We start from the raw sequence: 18,030 nt of genomic DNA, 5'->3' as shown, positions 1-18,030 counted from the left end.
TTATCTTCCTATTTTCCCCGATACAGTAGGCGACAATAAGAAGGTACTTCCTCCCCTCACTCTGTGAGGAAATTTCCCTCTGTATTAAAGGAAAGGCAGAAATGAAATCTAACCTTTCACCTAGCAAAGACTGTATTTGTGAGTCTTTCATAATTGTGATTTGCATTGCCTCACACTGGTGTAGTGGGTAGGGTGTATAACCTTTTTATTTGCGATTTAGTATCGGTCTGGATTCCTGGATATTATTGTTTTAGTATGTTCCTCTGCTTATATATTTTTAGGAAACTCCTGATACAGGGCAGTGAATATTATCCTAAAATGCTTTCACATTATTATCCATGTGTTTATGCTCTCATAGTACTCACTACACAGTATTCAGCGTAAGACAAAGTTTTGAGGGATCACTCTCCTAACAAAGGCCCCTGACCTAATACAGCTTTATTGATGGCTGAAACATGTTGACCCTTAGAAGTGGGAATTGTACTAATTCCTGGCATCATTTTATCACTTTTAATCTTTTAAGTGGTACCATGAATAATTTTTGGGTGTGCACTAGATCATTTTCCATCTCATAGGATCCACATTCATATATTTCTGACTAAGAGTTCCCATGTTTGGTAAGCCACCTAGGGCTTATTAGAAGCCTTGAGTAAGGAGAAGACCAAGGGTCAGGGATGCCACCATTGGTGGGATGAGGGTCCTATGTCTTAGATAGGAATACTCCCAGTGAGTCTGACGTTACTCTGCCGGTTTGCTATACTTGTTGATTTCGTAATTCTCCTTTGGGCCTAACAAATATTCTTTTAAAAAAAAAAAGATTTAAACAATCTTTATTGGGTTTGTCATATAATTCCAGTTGACATCTAGACATCTTATATTTCCTTGTTCAGGATCGTAATTCACCAATTCGTTATACAGCTGATACAGTAGTAGGTAAAAGCAATAGTGATCATTACAAGTCTCAGTTTCCAACTCCTCCCTGAGCAATCTCCTGGTTGTACGTCCATTGGTGTTCGATTCTGGATCTACGGTATGTGTCCTTGTTCTGAATTTTAAACTCCCGACCCACAACAGCCCCCCCTTCCTCCCCTCCGGCGTGTCACTTGCGGAAAGGCATCTTGCTTGCAATACTCTACTACTTCAGTTTAGGTTGCTCATTAGGTCCAAGGTAACTCTACAGGATCCCTTGAACAGAGAGGGCGGCGTCATGCTGTTTCTAGTGTCCCCCTCCCTGGGGCCATGCTGTTTAACTCAGGTGTCTGTGTTCTAACCTATTCCTGCTGGGTGCACCTCTAATGGTTCCTCCTCCCCGTCGGCATCTGGGGTCTTAAGTGCCACAACTAAAGCTTCCCATGCTCTTGCTGTATCTAAAGCCTTCTCGCTACCTGTCCGTTTTGCTATTTGCAGCCTGATTATTCCCTCACATTCCACCCACTTAATGAGTTCCTTCTTCCATCTGGCTGTGCTGGGACCCTGTTTTGCTTTCCAATGCATGGTAATGTCCCTTTTGGCTAGGTGTAAGCCCATGTCTAAAAATTTGCTTGTGACTTTATTTTTGGATGTGTACGGATACCAATGCAACAAGCAGTATTTGAAGGATGCCTCAGTTTCCCTATCAGTGATGTCCGCCAGGACCATAATCACCTCCTCCCAGAAATTACCTAAAATTGGACAGTCCCAGAACATGTGTTTAAAGTCCGCATTTTATTTATTACACCGGGGACAAGCCACTGAGTGGGCCTCGACGTACTTATTAATTTTCTCTGGAGTGAGGTATGCCCTGTGTAGTATGTAAAAATGTATCAGTTGGAATCTTGCATCTCTGGTGCTTTTCCAAGCCCTCTCCACCAGCTTTTCCCAGGTTTTCTCTGGAATATCTTCTCCCAGGTCCACCTCCCACTTTAGGCGCACCACCAATAGGGGGAGTAAGGCTTCCTGCGTGATGCGCCTGTACAAACAGGTGACCGCCTAAAAGGTACCTCCCGCCATCACCACATATTGGCACCCCAACGACGTTGGTGGTTCAGTGAGTCCCCTTCCCCAGTGCTTCCGAACAAATATTCTTTTGTTGTGATGTTCACTCACTGTGCACTCGAGCCCTTAACACTCTTTTCTTTAGTGTTCCAGTGTTGTACATTGTGCCTGTACTTTACAGGGTGAAGAGAACACACTGGTGGCTTATCAGCACCAAAGTGCATTCTGGTGTTGCAGTTCGTTATAGTTTAAGTATATACAAATAGAATGTGTTCACCATCAGTATTAACACAGCCACTGCTGGACATCTCTCGAAATGTCCATCTGATCTGCTGAGAGTACCCATTTAGGACTGGGGTGCTTTAAATGCCGCTCATAGTTTCTCGGGTAAAGTCGGCCTCTCCATGTTATCTGTGCCTGCCCCATTGACTTTTCCATTGTGTATGCCTCTGAGTCCAGAAGCACCACTTTTGCTAGTCTATCATGTTTCCTAACCTTTAGGGAATTGTCCCCAACAGACTTCTTTTAGTGTGTCTCTCTGTTTACCATCACTTAATGAGCAGTTTCATGTCACAATATTTGCTCTTGAGCCGTGCCACTATACACTGGAGCCTGGCACGGAATCACATATGCTTGCCCTACAATTTTTCCTTCTTGAGGACTGTTAGACTTGGGGGTCTCTAGTTGGCACAGGTATGCACTTGTGACAAATAGGGACCCTCGCCTCTAGTCAGGGTAAGGGGGTACACCCCTAAAATAACCCCTGCTCACCACCTTGGTAGCTTGGCACGAGCAGACAGGCTTATCTCAGAGGTGCGAGAGGGACCGATTTTCCCATATAACAAATCCCCTGGGACATCCCTACCACTCAACCAGCATGAAACCCCTATGCAGGCCCTTCTGTTCAATATGTAGGCCTCTTTTTTTTAAATTCACCATAGTTCTGCCATTTTCCTGTATAACAGGCTGAAGGCAGGTCTGATCCAAATCCTATCCAGCTCCTCTCTCTGTGAGGCCTCCTGCTCCAAACTAAAGAGCCCTAACTCTACTCGTGTGCCCAGTTCACTATCTCAAAGTTCAACATCCCCCTGTTCTTTCAACATGAAGCAGACTGCATCCTGGGCTGGTACATACTTTTAGGGAAGTTGCCACCACAGATGTGTCAAGCTAAGGCGAGAATGTGGCAACGCAGGACGTGAAGATTTATATATGTATATACAGAATCCCTTTACAATACACATTTTTCTTTTTGCCCATCCAATTTACAACAAGCGCCTGGCCTGAGATATGAACTTTCACGTAGCTCACGTACCACAGTTACTGGAAAAGGCGTCACCGTGTATGGTAAAATATGAGAACCATGCCATAAGTGACGAGGTAGACGTGGCGTGAGATGACGATACCGTAGGCACTCCTAACCGCCTTAAAGGGTATAAGAAGGGAGACCACAGAGACATCATTGGACTACCCCACCCGTCTGTTACTAGATGGCAGGCGGGTTTGGGAGCTCCCCAAAAGTTTTTGTTTTTTGTTTTTAAGATACAATTAAACTTGCCAATATATTTGCTGTATATGCTATGTATGCTATTTTGCTATGCTATTTTGTCCCTAAATTGGTGTTTTCTTATTGAGCATTTCATACTTATATTACATTTGCAAAGTTGCTTTCTTTTAGGTTTTAGGTAGGTACGTGAGTATTCTCAGTATTTTAGATCAAGTGTGTTTTGCATTCTGAGAACTTTTTCCTTGATGTAACTTATGTTTTTCATAATGCATTTATAAATGTGTCTTTGAGGTTTTCTGAAGAGTCTCTCTCCAAACGAGTACAATGCCTTCTGATTCATGCGAGGTCACTATATTTGTATTTTGTATTTTTATGCCTTTGTCTTGCAGTTTTTGAAGTTGCACCTTCTTAATAAAACTGTCAAATCTTTCAGCCTCAGTTTCCATGGCTCACATATCTGTTTCCTTCATTTTTAGAGCGAGCGTTCCCGGACACCCCAACTCAAATTAAGGTGCCCCTTTTGTCCCTAAATCACTCCCTCGCTCACTCTGTGAAGGCTCCAAGAGCTCTGTGCTCAGCCTCCTGCCCTCTTGACCCCTAATAAAGCTCCCTCCAACAGAGGCAGTGTGTGAAGCATTTGTGAAAACATATAGTAATCAAGTGACAACACTACAGATGGACACCACACAGGTTTTATATCAAAATAAGTATGCTTTATATAGATTTACCTCAAGACCATTAAACAACAAAAATACACAATACTGTTACTTTAGATGGTAGAATTTTGCTTAGTTCTCTTAAGTTCTTAAATGCGACACTTTAAGTCCATGTACCTTTTAGATGCGACACGCAGGGCAACGAAAGTGTTGCAACGATGTTGATGCGTTGAAGATTTTGGTGCAAAGAAATAAAGACGTGAAGATCTTCCAGATGCGGCACGCTTCTCCGATGTTGCGAGAAGACTCGATTTGATGCTTCAGCTGCAGCGGTGACACACTTTACGCGATGCGACGACAGCGGCCTTGTCAACGGCATTCTTCTCCGACGTTGTGAGAGGCTTCCGCTCGATGCGATGCTGCAGCGGCATCACCCCTTTATGCGATGCGACGACAACAGCTCCGACGGCGGCACGCATCTCCGTGGATACGAGGCGCTTTCCTTGATGCGGTGCAATGCGACAACGACGATGGTTGCGATGGCGACACGCTTCTTCCTCGATGCGAGACTCTTCTTTCGATGCGGTGCAATGCGTCAGCTACGATGGCCGCGATAGCGACACGCTTCTTCAGCGTTGCGAGACACTTCCTGGATGATGCGAGACGCTTCCTCTCGATGCGACAGCTGCCGCGGCAACACACTTTATGCGATGCGATGACAACAGCTCCGACGGTGGCACGCTTCTCCTTCTTGAGTCGCGCTTCCAGCTCCTTGCGACACTCAGCCCCTCAGAAGGCCCAACAACAGCAGCAGGCACTTCCAAAGAACTCTAGAGAGCTGGGGGGTGAAGTCTGTTGTTCCTGAGACTTCAGCAGGAGGCAAGCTATTTTCCAAGCCCTTGGAGATCCTTCACAAGTTGAGCAAAAGTTCACACAAAGTTCCTTTCTCCTCTCTTTGGCAGTAGGCAACCCCTGCAGGCCAATCCCCCAGTTTCAGGGATAGTCTCTCCTCAGTTTCTTCTTGGTTCCTCTCCTCAGCAGAGTTTCTTGTTTCCCAAAGTGATCTAATTTCTTGGGATCAGGGTCCTAATATTTATACCCCAAAATCCTTTGTCCTCTGAGGGCAGAGGGGCCTTTGCCCAGTCCAAACCAGTTCTGGAGCACTCTGTTTACGTTACTCCTTCTTTCCTTTCACAGTGCAGGGCAGAAACATCAGAGGCCCCACTGGAGGTGGGGCCAGCATTGTGGAGGGAAAGCACAGCCCTATTCAGGTCCCAGGTGCAACTCCCCCCTCCCATCTAGGTGCAGATCTCTCTATTCACCACTGGGACATCTCACCCTGTCTCCTGGAATTCCCCAGCCCTGTCACTCAAACTCCAGACAAGGAATACACAACCTAGCAGAGGCAGGTTTGAATAGTTAGACAAGAAAATACCTACTTTCTTGAAAGTGGTATTTTCAAACACAGAATGTTAAAGCCAACTTAATTAAAAGATGTTGTTTATCATTCTGAGTTCAGGCATACTAAATTCGAATTTCTACCATGTTCCCTGAGTCAGTTAGGATTATAAAATGTAATAACCAAACTGCCCATTCTGGCCTATGGAGAACAGTTAGCCTTGCAATAGTGAAAAACGAAAATGGCTGTAAATCACTATTAGAACATGCCACACACACCAGGACATGTCCTACCTTATCCTTACAATGCACCCTGCCCTTGGGCCTACCATAGGGGTGTCTGATATGAAGAAAAGGGAAGGTTTAGGGACTGGCAAGTGGGTGCACTTGCCCCGTCAGCATGACAGTACCAGACTGCACGCAGGCTCTGCAATGGCAGACCTTAGACACACTTTTACGGGCTGCTTCTGTGGGTGGCACAACCAGTGCTGCATGCCCACTAGCAGCATTTGGTTTACAAGCCCTGGGCACACTCCTGGTGCACTGTACTAGGATCTGATAGGTAAACCAAACCAACCAATCATGGAATCACAAATTCATACATTAATTTACGATAGGGAGATCATATGCACTTTAGCACTGATCAGCAGTGGTAAACTGGCCAGAGTCATAAAACAGCCGACAACAGGTCAGAAAAAATATAGGAGGAAGGCAAAAAGTTCAGGGATGACCCTGCAAAAAGGGCCAAGTCCAACAAGGGCTTTCCCACATATCTCTGGATGGTTCATCAGCTTCAAATGTTGCTTTTGGGCTTAATTTGCACTGATGAGCATTTGGTCTCTGATATCAGGGGCCATCCTAGTTCCCATTCGCTTTGTGTGCTACCCTTTCATGGACACTTGCTGGTGTTAGTACGTGTGAAGCTGGTGTTACTGATGCTGTGCTCTCTGGAATTCTGTGTTTTAGACATGCCCAAATGTGGCATCTTTGTATTCTCTGTTGTGCTCTCCTGTTACCTTCTATGTGTTATGAGGCTCTCACCATGACATGTGGTTGGATCAGGGAATGTTTATGGCTGCTTTTGACTATAGGTAATACTGCTTCCTTTCTCCACCTCCTAGCAGTAATTACTTTTTTGTGTGTACTTCCCTTTCCTCTTCCCTGGTAAACTTGAAACTGCTGCAAATTCGTTTCTTAACAGCTCTGCATATGTCCTGTATCAGTACTTTGCTCCTGGTTGCAATGTGTTGTATAGTGTCTGACCCGGGTAGATATAGACTGGATTGTTGTCTGTTGTTCATCGGCCGTGTGGGTGGTGGATGTGTGCTGTTTAAAGACTGCAGGAGCCTCGACTAACAAGGTGAATTTATTATGATTTTCTGTCATATATGGTGTGGATTCACTTGAAGCCTTTTCCGCAGAAGTTGAATCTTAAGCTGTCTCCATTTTGGAATGTCACGCCTCCTTCAGGTCTGCACTGTGTCAGCAGAACTTAGTCTTGTCCGTGATGGCCGTCTGCATGGTCCAGTGCCTGCTTCCTCCATTGCCTATTGTCTCCCTCCCCTCAAACATGTCCCCAAGTTCACCCTGAGTTGCTGCTTTTGTCTTTGTGTGCACTTCCCTGGTCTTTGCTGCAAATGTGTTATGATGGTGTTTCTTTTTTCCATTTATTTTGTAAGTGTATGCAAATCTTTGTGTTGTTTTTATGAATGTTATGATGGATTTCAGTCATAGTAGCGTTGCCTCTAATGAGGGCTTTAAGTGGGATGAAAAAACTGGGGGGTCTCTCAAAGGGGCGTGGAAATGTAATTGAGGGCGTGGCTTAACCCTTTGCAATCCCTTAGGGACAAGTGGGGCATAGATTTGGGGCGTGCACTCACTGACAAAGAATGGAAGATGATATTGGAATACCCGAGAAAAACCTCTAGAAACCCGAAATTTAAATTTATACAGTTGATGATTGTACACAGGGCATATCTAACACCACATAGATTACATGTAATGTACCCGGAAGTACCGGATTGCTGCCCAAGATGCCATACTCCACAAGCGAAATTATTCCACATGCTATGGAGCTGCCCTAGAATAGAACATTATTGGTCTGAAGTGCACAAAATATTGCACGCAATTGTACCAATACGGAATAATGACTCGCCAGAGCACTGTATATTGGGGTTAGGTCCTACTGGCAAGAAGTCTGGCCCAGCGCGCAAATTCATGAACCTTGCTCTTATATTGGCAAAACTACTATTACAAGGAGATGGAAAGCGGCAAAGCCACCTAGCATTGCAGACTGGCACAAAGAAATGATGCGATGGGGTAGGGCAGAGGGTGCGGAGATCAAACGGGAAGAACAAAGGGGGCTGCGTAAAAGCTTGATATCCCTAGATTGGAATGTACTGATGGAAGAGTTTGCCGCTATGGAGCTTCACACCGAATGAGACTACTTAGTGGCATTTCAAGTTGTTAGGAGATGTTTTGCTGATGTAAAGGGGGATCATGGTTGTTTTTTCTCACAATTGGTACATTTAAATTTTTATTGCTGAAATAGGAAACACATGAAAATGGGTAGGAGTGCTTTGGATAATAAAGTACGTGTTAATAATATCGCATAGTATTGGTATCACTGCTGAGATGGTGGGTGGGTTAGGGAGGGACTGTTTCTACAAAGTTTTTTGGTATCATCGTTTATTTTATTTACAATATGTCGAGATATAGTCGGAACTGGTATTGTAGACACTAGCTGGTCCAACACTGAGATGTAAGAGTCTCACAGGATTCCCAATAAGTCAACGTAGTGGGCAAAATGAAGGTATTTAATGTTTGATGTAAGACATGATAATAACAGATACTTGTAATGCTTGATAATTACATTATTGTAATCTAACGTGAAGTACTGTACGTCCTTACTACCAATTGTACTGCCATATTGTGACAATTTCATGGAATGAAAACAATTTAAATTTGTTTAAGGGCGTGGCTTAAAAACAGTATGTTAAAAATCTGTGTTTAACATAGTGTGCAGCCCGTCTTGTAGTTTGCTGTTTTTGTCATTGCATCCAGGTATATGATACAAGTAACATCATACCTACAACAAGTCAGTACTATTGGCTTTGTCAATGGTTGTTAGTTGCATAAGATAAATAAGCAGCAACTATGGCTTGTATAGACTATTGAAAAAGCTTACACTTAAAGTTAAAGCCCTGGTGACACCACAACAATGTTGCTGCTCTTGCGTTTCAAAAAGAGAAGGGAATTCCAGAGAGAAAATCACTCTTTAAAGGATTTCCCTTCCCCCTACAACGCTCACCTGGCATGACGTCATGCCTTAACTTTCCACTTGTGAGTAGTGTGAGCAAGGTACATCGATGTGCCTGCTGTCTCGAAACGGGTCTCTATCGGGCTCTGTTTTGCGCCCTGGCACTTTTTTCCGGACTGCAGTGACAGCAGACTGCTGCCACTGCAGTCCGGAAAAAAACGGACCTTCTGTGCCAGCGCACAAAACAGAGACCGATAGAGACCCGTTTCGAGGCCCCCTTTAAAAAACTGCATGTGCTCAGACCCGGTGAGACCCGGCCCACTTAAAGCCCTGCCTCTAATGCACAGCTAACATACCGTTTGATTTCATTGGTTAACGTGCACATGCCCATGCTTCATGAGAGACGAAGGGGCTGTCGAGGAAGGGATGACTGTGCAATAATGAATCACTTGTGTTCATGGGGGCTGTTGCTCGCCAGGTATTATGTGAAAAGTACGTCAGTGTGACCAAGAAAACCCTCACGATGACCCAGTGAAAAAGGCATTTCTCTGTGCTGGGGAGGAAAATGTGTGGCCTGCACTGGAAAGGAAGTGGAAGTTATGGTTTGGTGGGGGCTTCCCCACAAAAGAAGCACCTGTGAGACACATGAAAATGTTGTAATACCTTTTTGCCTAAAGGCAGTGGTCATGGCTTTCATGATAATAGCATTTGACATTATCACGACGATCCGTGCACAGGGGTCAGAACATGGTAGTTTAATCGTTTAATCAAGCCTGGACCGAGCTCGTGTTATAGTACTGATGCCCTTATTCAACAGGTGTGTGTGTGTTGGGGGTGTGGGGGGTGTTATAATTTGGTTATATGCTTACGTGAGCGGACTTTTGGATGTGGTGTTCTGCTCTAATTATATAAAGTTTTGATTATCAAGTTCTGCCTGTGCGCGTTTTTTGCATGCACTTTGTCATCAGACCTTTACTATTATTACGTTGGGTGGTTTTGCAAATAATTCGACACAGCTCATTTTCTCATTTATGGAGTTGAGCCAGACTCGACTCCGTACGAAGCTCGATCGCACCCCAGATTTCTGTGTATATAGAAAGGTGTCTATCGGTGAGCGTTTTCAGATGACAAATAATTGTTTTTCACCTGTTATTATGTCTCTGGTAGTGGGCTGGTTGGAACTTACAATGACACCTCAGTGGCAAGTATCAACCTTGTCAGGGATTCCGCATTGACACCAGGTTATATGATCACGCTGAATCTCAAAGGTGCTGTATAGTGCCCATATGCAAACCGTCTAAAAGTGCCTTCACTTTCAATAAGCAAGAAAGAAATCCCCTTCGCTCCAAATCCGTCTTGATTCACCCTTATGATGTATCACAAAGCTGGAGTCTTATAAATACAGTTTACAAAATAATTATTTATCTTATAAACAATCTATTCAATTTTCAAGGTTGTTAGGCAATGTGGGACTACACATGGGCCCTGTTGAAGAGTCTGGTGGGGAGGTATCCCTGGATGAGATACCACTGCATCTGATCATGACTGGCCTGGTGGAATCCCTTTCCCCCCCTCCCGTTTTTTTCTGATTGCGTGAACACCGCTCTCAATGTTACGGGCTGGGTGCATGAGGTTTTGCTTGAGGCTTTGACTGCAAAAGCAGCCAGGCCCCTTCCTCGGTCCCACCAGACCTTCTTCTCTGGCAAGGGAGGAATAAGCAATGCTGAGGTTGCTAATGTTCCTGTCTTGAGAGGTCTTGTCCCGTAAGTTCGGTAGGATGGGCCTAATCTATTGGAACAGGACCGAGTCTGATATGCATATGACTGGTGTCTGTCTGGAGTGGCATACTGGGCAAAAACAATGGATTGGAAGTTGTCCTAAGTAATTACTAGTTGGTGATATGAATTTGTGCGTACCACTCATCAGTTTTTAGATCTTGCCTACAGACAACTTTAAGCTGTCTGTTGCCAAAAGACCTCTTGTGAACCATATCGAAACTTGGAGTGGGCTTAGAATCAACCCACCACTTACCATTGGTTGGCTTTCTTGTCAATCCCATTTGCTTGCTTCTTATTTAATGGCTTTCCCTCTTCTTTTTGTATTTGTCCCTTATGGTCCTTTTGATTAGATGAGTTGTGTCTCACCACTGCTCACATTGAGAGTAATGCTTTTCTCTTTCTCTTTCACTACTGCATTGCATTCCATGTTTTTCCTTGTTCCCTCCCTTATTTGCAGCTTCCCAATCAAATTAAACACTCTCACCTCACATTCTCCATGTCGCTCCCTCGTTCCTTTTTAAATGTCTTTTTTGTGTGCTATTTCCAACCTTATTAAATAAGAATGGGCAGAGACGTTATTTCTGCTAAGACAATGGATAGCTTGTTATGGGGATATAGATAAACAATAAAGAAATAAGACGCCCTCCTTTCCCATCCATCAAAGATCCCCTTGAGCCAAGACCTAAAAATACTTCCATGCATGCCAAATCAATCGCATATGTTTTTAGCTCCTTCCAGACTTTGTCATAGGCCAGCTCCTAATGATCTGGCCTTTTTCCCCTTCATTCTTCTCCTGAAAATGTATTTAAGTAAGCCTCATCCACTACTTAATTAAATCCTGGTGGTTTCCCACTCACCCTCCACTCATAGTGCTGAAACAATTAGAGGGAGTGGGCAAGAACGTTTTTTCCTCTTGAAGTTTTGGATTACGATCCCTAATGAAGCGCTCCTTCTTTGTTGCTACATGTACATCCTCTGAGATATAGCAGTTATGGCATTCCCCAGCCTACCTGGCTACCTCAGCCTCCACTTTGTTGAGGTATTCCATGATGGATAGTATGCAGCCTGTCACATAATAAAAGCAAGATTAGACATGGCTGATTCCCTTGCTCGTTTGATGAACTCTGCAATCTCCCCAAAGTGGCAGGCCTGGCTCCGTACCACAGACTTTTCTGGGGATGTCCAAAATACTCCAAAGAACCTTCCATGTGACAAGAGGAGACTTCTTGCCGCGAAGGAACATGTAAGGCCAGTGTGAGAGCAGGTAACTTCTTTTCTTCAGGCATGGATTGCCATTACATCAGACAAATAGTTCTTACATAAAGCAGAATTGGAGTATACCCCCTTACAAACACACACCCCAGCATTCCTCCCCAACTGTCCTTTCAAACCAAAGAACCTCTGAGAATCCTGCAGGAGGAGGTGGCAACCCCGCTGCAGAAGAAAGCACTGGAGTTGGCTCCAGAGTAGGAAAAAGGGCATGAGTGCTACTATTGGTACTTCCTGATCCTCAAAGTAGATGGCAGTCTTCATCTGTTCCTAGACATCAGGCTTTTGAATATCTTCTTATGCAAGGAGAAGTTCAAGTTGCTGCTTCTGGCTCACATCCTTCTGGTCCTAGATGCAACAGACTGGATGGTGTGACATGACTTGCAGGATACCTACTTTTACCTCTCAATCATGCAGTCACACAGGAAATGTCTATGATTTGTGGTATGTTCCACTCACTACCAGTTTGCACTCCTTCCCTTTGGCCTCAATTCTGCTCCGCAAGTCTTCACCAAGGTGATGGTTATGGAGGCAGCTCATCTCAGGAGATTCTTAGAAAACTGTTTCTAGGAGCCAATTCACAGCAGATGGTGTCACACCACCTTCAAAGTTAACATCACTTTTATTTGATTTAGGATTTGCATTCAAATTGGTTTTGGTTTTACTTGGAGCTTTTCTAGGGCTTCCAGTTCAGAGTCAGTGCTGCACACTGCCGTATTTGAATGCCTTCTCCCCCACAGAGGATTCAGGACATTCAGAACATGATTTCAAAGTTTCGACCAGGAGCTCAGATTCCAGTCCTCATGGTTCTGTGAATGCTCTGTCTGTTCCCCTCTTACATTCTCCTGCATTTTCTTGGCCTGGCCTGGTGGGAGACAGAAACCTCTCAAAAGGGTCAGTCATTTTGTACCCCTTCTTCACGGAGCACAATAGTAGCAGATGTGTCTACCTTAGGGTTGGGCACACATCTTGGGTATCTGGAGATCAGTGGGCTCTGGCCTCCAGAGAAGCAGAGATTACACCTCAGTCTGCTAGAGCTATGGATGATTTGACTAGTGCTCAAAACCTTCCTCTGTCCCTTCACGATCAGCATGTCCAGATCTTATCCAAAATACATCTGTGATATCGTACATAAACAAGAAGAGAGGCGTGAAGTGTTGGGACTCTAGTCATGGATGTGCCAACAGCAGCTGTACGTCAGCCGTGGATGCTTGCCAGCCACCTGGCCAGCTCTTTGAACATCATGTCCAACAGCCTCAGCCATCTTGTGTATCATGAGTAGAATCTCCAGCGGAAGGTGGTTCAGAGAATGTCACCCACTGAGGCAAACTTAGGATGGACTCCTTGCCACTCGCGAAAATGCTCACTGCCCTGTGTCCTGTACCCTCCAGCAACTTTTGCAGGGAGCCATGGGACTACTTTTCAGTTGAAGTGCAAGTTTCTGCTTCACTACACTTTTCCTCCCGTACCTTTGATGTCTCAGGTTTTGAGGAAGGTTCTGCAAGACCATTCTCAAGCCATCCTTATCACCCTGGAATAGCTGAGTAGGTTGTGGTACAGAGACCTTCTGCTTCTCTTCCTATGGGCTCCGAATCGACTTCCACTCATAGGGGGATCTACTCTCCCAATTTTGAGGAAAGATTCTGCATCCCAATCTCCAGACATTCTGCCTTCATTCCTGGAGACTGAGATTGAGCACCACCATCTGAGTGCTTTCTGTCTTCCACCGGAAGTGGTCGATGTTATCTTATCAGCTCATCTTACTTCGAGTAAGTTGGTCTATTCAGGCAGGTGGAACACATTTGTTTCCTGGTGTTCCAATAAGAGTATTGGCACTCTGGGGCAATCTTGCCCAATGTCCTGTAATTGGCATAGCCTTTAGCCAAACAAAGGTGTGCCATTGGCACAGTCAAAGGATACATTGCAGCCTTGTCAGCATTATTGTGCCTGCCACATCAGCTGTCCTTATTTAAGTCACCAGCGGTCATTTGTGTTTTTTAAGGGACTGGCAAATTTATTTCCACCAGTCCTTTTTGTCTTTCCTCAATGGAACGTTCTTGATGGGGCTCTGGTTGAGCCCTTACATAGTTGGATGGGAAAATATGAATAGAAAAATAGGTGCTAAATCTAAATAGGCTATTTTGTAATGAGAACATGCTGTGTGGTTGATCTGCTTTTGCTGGGCTAATGTTAATGTTTAGAAAAAAAAAGAATTTAGAGTAATCTGTCAGTGTTGTTTTGTGTCATTTGTTTTGCAGAATAGTTTCTCATTTTCAGATCTTGCAAATAGCCATTCAACCCCGGAGGTGTTTTTTTAGGCAAATCTAAAAGAACAAACCGCTTTACCTCATTCTAAAGCTTTTTTTGTTAGATGTTTATAGTTATATGAAAACATGATTGCAGATCCAGAGTTTGTAAATAAAGGAGTTACAGTTAAATAACATTTTACTATGTAGTGTTCCCCCTTAAGCTATCCAGCAAGAATATATTTCACTTCCATAGAGGTTTTATATCTTTAGAAAGGTTTCCACGTACATATTATGTAATTTGGCTCATTGTGACTTACTGTGCATATTCATGTATACACATATCACAAGGTGTATAGAACTGCCATGAGCCTGATACATTACAGCATTTTACTGCCCTCTTCACAGGTACACCCAGACATTATACATGCCTATTTAGGGTATAAGACCTGTCAGCCTTGGGTTGGTCTTCCCTCAAACATTTTGCCTTCCTCCTCATTTTGTGCTGCTCTAGGCATGTTGGCCTTAGGACTGTGTGCACTTTACCACTACTAACAGTGCTAAAGTGTTTCTGCTCTCTCCTTTAAACATGGTACAAATGGCTTGTACCCAATTGACACATTGGATTAACGTGTAAGTCCATAGTAAAGTAGTACCACGTATACCCAGGGCCTGTAAATGAAATGCTACTAGTAGGCCTGCAGCAATTATTGTGCCACCAACTTAAGTAGCTCTTTTAAACATGTCTCAGGCCTGTCATTGCAGCCTGTGTGTGCAGTTTTATACTGTCATTTCAACTTGGCAAAATAAACCTTTTTCCAGGCCTAAACCTTCCTTTTTAATGCATATGTCACCCCTAGCGTAGACCCTACACAGCCCAGAGGGCAGTATGTAGTGTATTTAAAGGTTGGACAGGTTCTTTTATGTTTTAGATGTCCTGGTAGTGAAAAACTCCTAAATTTGCTTTTCCCTTCTGTGAGTCCTACCTCTGCCATAAGATAACATTGGGTTACCTTAGCACATTTAATAAGTGCTAACTTTTGATTGGAAACAGGTGAACATTTCATGCTTGGTGTCTGGGAAAATGGAAACCCTCTTTAATGGTAAAGTAGGATGCTAAGTTACAAATTTAAAAACACAATTTTTAGAAGGTTGACATTTTCCTGCCTTATTTAATGCTTGCAGCCTGTTCCTGGGTCACATGACTAGATGTAGTTACCAGTTGGACTTTGTTTATTCCTCCCAGACAGCCACAGAATAGAGGGATTAGGTGTGCCTGGATGAGTCATCAACTGGCAGGATGAGGGGTGGAGCTGGGCTCAGTCCCACTTGCAATTGAATATGATATGCTCTGCCTTCTCACAAAGGACAGTGCAGTATTGTTCATGCATCCAGCTTGGAGCCAGGGCAGGGGACTTCAAATACTTCAAAGGGAATTCTCTAGAAACGTCTCCTACTTCCCAGCGAGCACTTAATATAAATATTGGACCCTCAGAACCTACTCTTCAGTACACTCCTGGACCTGTATGTACTATGGAAGAAGGATTCATGTGCTGCTTTGCTGCCAGAAGGACTGCCACCCTGCTGCCCTGCTACTCTGCTGCTCTAGTCTAGACCTGCACCCTTCATCTCAGGCTGAAGTGACTCCAAGGTCAACCAGATGACATTCTGTTTTGAGCTACAGGGACCTAACAAGCTCCAGAGGTTGCTTGCAATTGCCCAGCTAACCAGATACCTGGACCTGCAACTGGACCTGCCTGAACCCTGCTGGCCTCTGCTGGGGTGAGTTCTTGACCACCAAGTGGTGCCCCTCTGGTCCAGAACCCTTGGTGTGGCCTCAGTTGAGCTCTCCTGAAGTTGGTGAACTGGCCAGTTCACGCTAAGATCTTGCTGCCTACGCTGCCCACCAACATGAAGCTCTGGTCAACCCGACTTTGTGCCACAGCGACTGCCGAAGAATCCCTGCTGCGCAAGATCTACACTTCACTGCCAACGCAAATCTCCAGCACGAACGCCCTCGACGCCCGACAGGATCTTCTCGCTGTAGCGACAACTGGCACTACTTCGACGACCATCTGCGATGCTTTCCCTGCACCTCGCAACATCTTTCACCGCAAACAGAACTCTTCATACTGGACTTAAAAGATAACTCTTTCAGCAGGACTAACCTGGTCCTGTATCCGGACCGTGCTCCATCGGGGTTGGCCTGAACTTGTGACTTTCACCTGGTTCCACAAGACCAGATAACCACAAGTAGCACTTTGTGCTTTTAGGTGCTTATACGTGCCTGAAATATTTAAAATTGCATATCTCCGGTTCTACCAATTCGATTTTTGTTGTTTTGGTGTAAAATAATTTATTAAATGTTACTGTATTTTTCTTCATTGGTGTGGTGGTTTTTCTTGTGTTGCTTTTTCACTTTTTCACTTTATTACTGTTTGATGTACTGCTTAAATACTTTACACATTGCCTCTCTAAGTTAAGCCTGACTGCATTTGTGCCAAGCTACCACAGGGTTAAGCACAGGTTAATTTGGGATTTGCTTGAGTTTCACTCTGACAGAGATTGTGGTTCCTGCTTGAGTAGGGTTTCACCCCCTCAGCCAGTCACCCAATTTCCAGCTTTGGGCAATTTGTAGCATACTGTGGTAGTTATCCTTACTCTTGCTAATTGTGGGCTTTAGGCCTCCTAAAGCTTGCAGGTGATTTCAGGGTGTCTGGTGCAGCTCCCCAGTCACACTGTCGGCTTTCTTTCAGGCAGACCTTCCTCCGCCCCACCCTACCCTCACACCCATATGCAATGCAATTCAAGGGAGAGGTATCCAGCATATCCCTGTGATGCAACATGTGCTCTCCAAATGAACACTACCATGATATAACGGTTGTCTTACAAGGTGTGCTCACTGCAAGGTACCGGTTCGCTGTGCCTTCTGCTGGACACCTGTGTACAACACATTAGCGCTTAACTTGAGTTGGTGGAGCCCACCGGCACTCATTTTTGGGTTAGGCACTTTTTTTTCTCAACAGACAAGGGTGAGAGAGAGAAATAAAGACAAGGGGAAAGAAGGAACAGAAAGCAGGAATACAAAAGAACCTGCAGGAGTGACATAAAGAGCCAGTGTTTACCTGGTGGTGAATTAAAGAGGCACGAGGTGGAATTAAGACTAAGCAGTATTGGTATTCTACACCTTCGATAGCGCACGCTGCAAACTTTTGAGCTAAACTTTGGACTCCAGCATTTATTCTTTTTAAAATTAAGCACTAAACACAACCTATCAAATCTAAAATGTCGAGTCGTAGTCTGTAAATCAAATCTACTCTAATTTGTTCCTGGACCTTCATAGTACATGATTATATTTAATTGTTTTGTGCCAGTCGCATAATTTTTTTTTTTTTTTTGTGAAAGACCTTTTTAAATCTATGAACTAATTACAGAGCAATTATGCACTCTATGAGAAAAAAACGACTTTGTAGTTAATGCAATGTGGGTTTTCTTACATGCTAAGTAAGAGCAAATGTGTAATTTGCTTTACTGGAGAAGAGTTTGTAATCATGAAAATAGACATGTACCTAATTTCTCTTAAGCCTTACCGCTGTGAAAGGAATCACCCTCCACAAAAAAATATGCATATTGCAGTCTTATGATTCCAATTATCTGATAAGCTTACAGAGCACAACCTCAAAATCAGACATAAAAAGAGGGTTTTGTGCCTGAAACAATTGCTTGTAAATTTGTTTCCTCTCGTGTTAGGTTGTTCTCCTGAGTCAGCGTTTTCTTTCAGACATTGGGCACTTCCCCTGACGTGCTTCAAGGGGGTGCCAAGGGTAGTAAATAACATCTCGTGCTGTCCTTTCTCACGCTGGGCGTTGTGCGTAGAGTCAAAGGTCACAAAAAGGTGAAGGTGACTGACTAGACTGTCACTAAAGATCTCACCTAATGGCATTGA

General features: G+C 44.2%; 1 protein-coding gene across 3 annotated transcripts in view; it reads left to right on the top strand.

Annotated features, from left to right (window-relative positions):
- PIGN (phosphatidylinositol glycan anchor biosynthesis class N) overlaps nt 1–18,030 on the top strand; it is an 862,819-nt gene that overhangs the window by 774,307 nt on the left and 70,482 nt on the right. The window lies entirely within an intron of this gene.

This window comes from Triturus cristatus, chromosome 5_2 (assembly GCF_964204655.1).
Source record: "Triturus cristatus chromosome 5_2, aTriCri1.1, whole genome shotgun sequence".
Classification (NCBI taxonomy): domain Eukaryota; kingdom Metazoa; phylum Chordata; class Amphibia; order Caudata; family Salamandridae; genus Triturus; species Triturus cristatus.
Note: the sequence above shows the minus strand (reverse complement) of the source record. Positions and strands in the feature narration are given on the sequence as shown.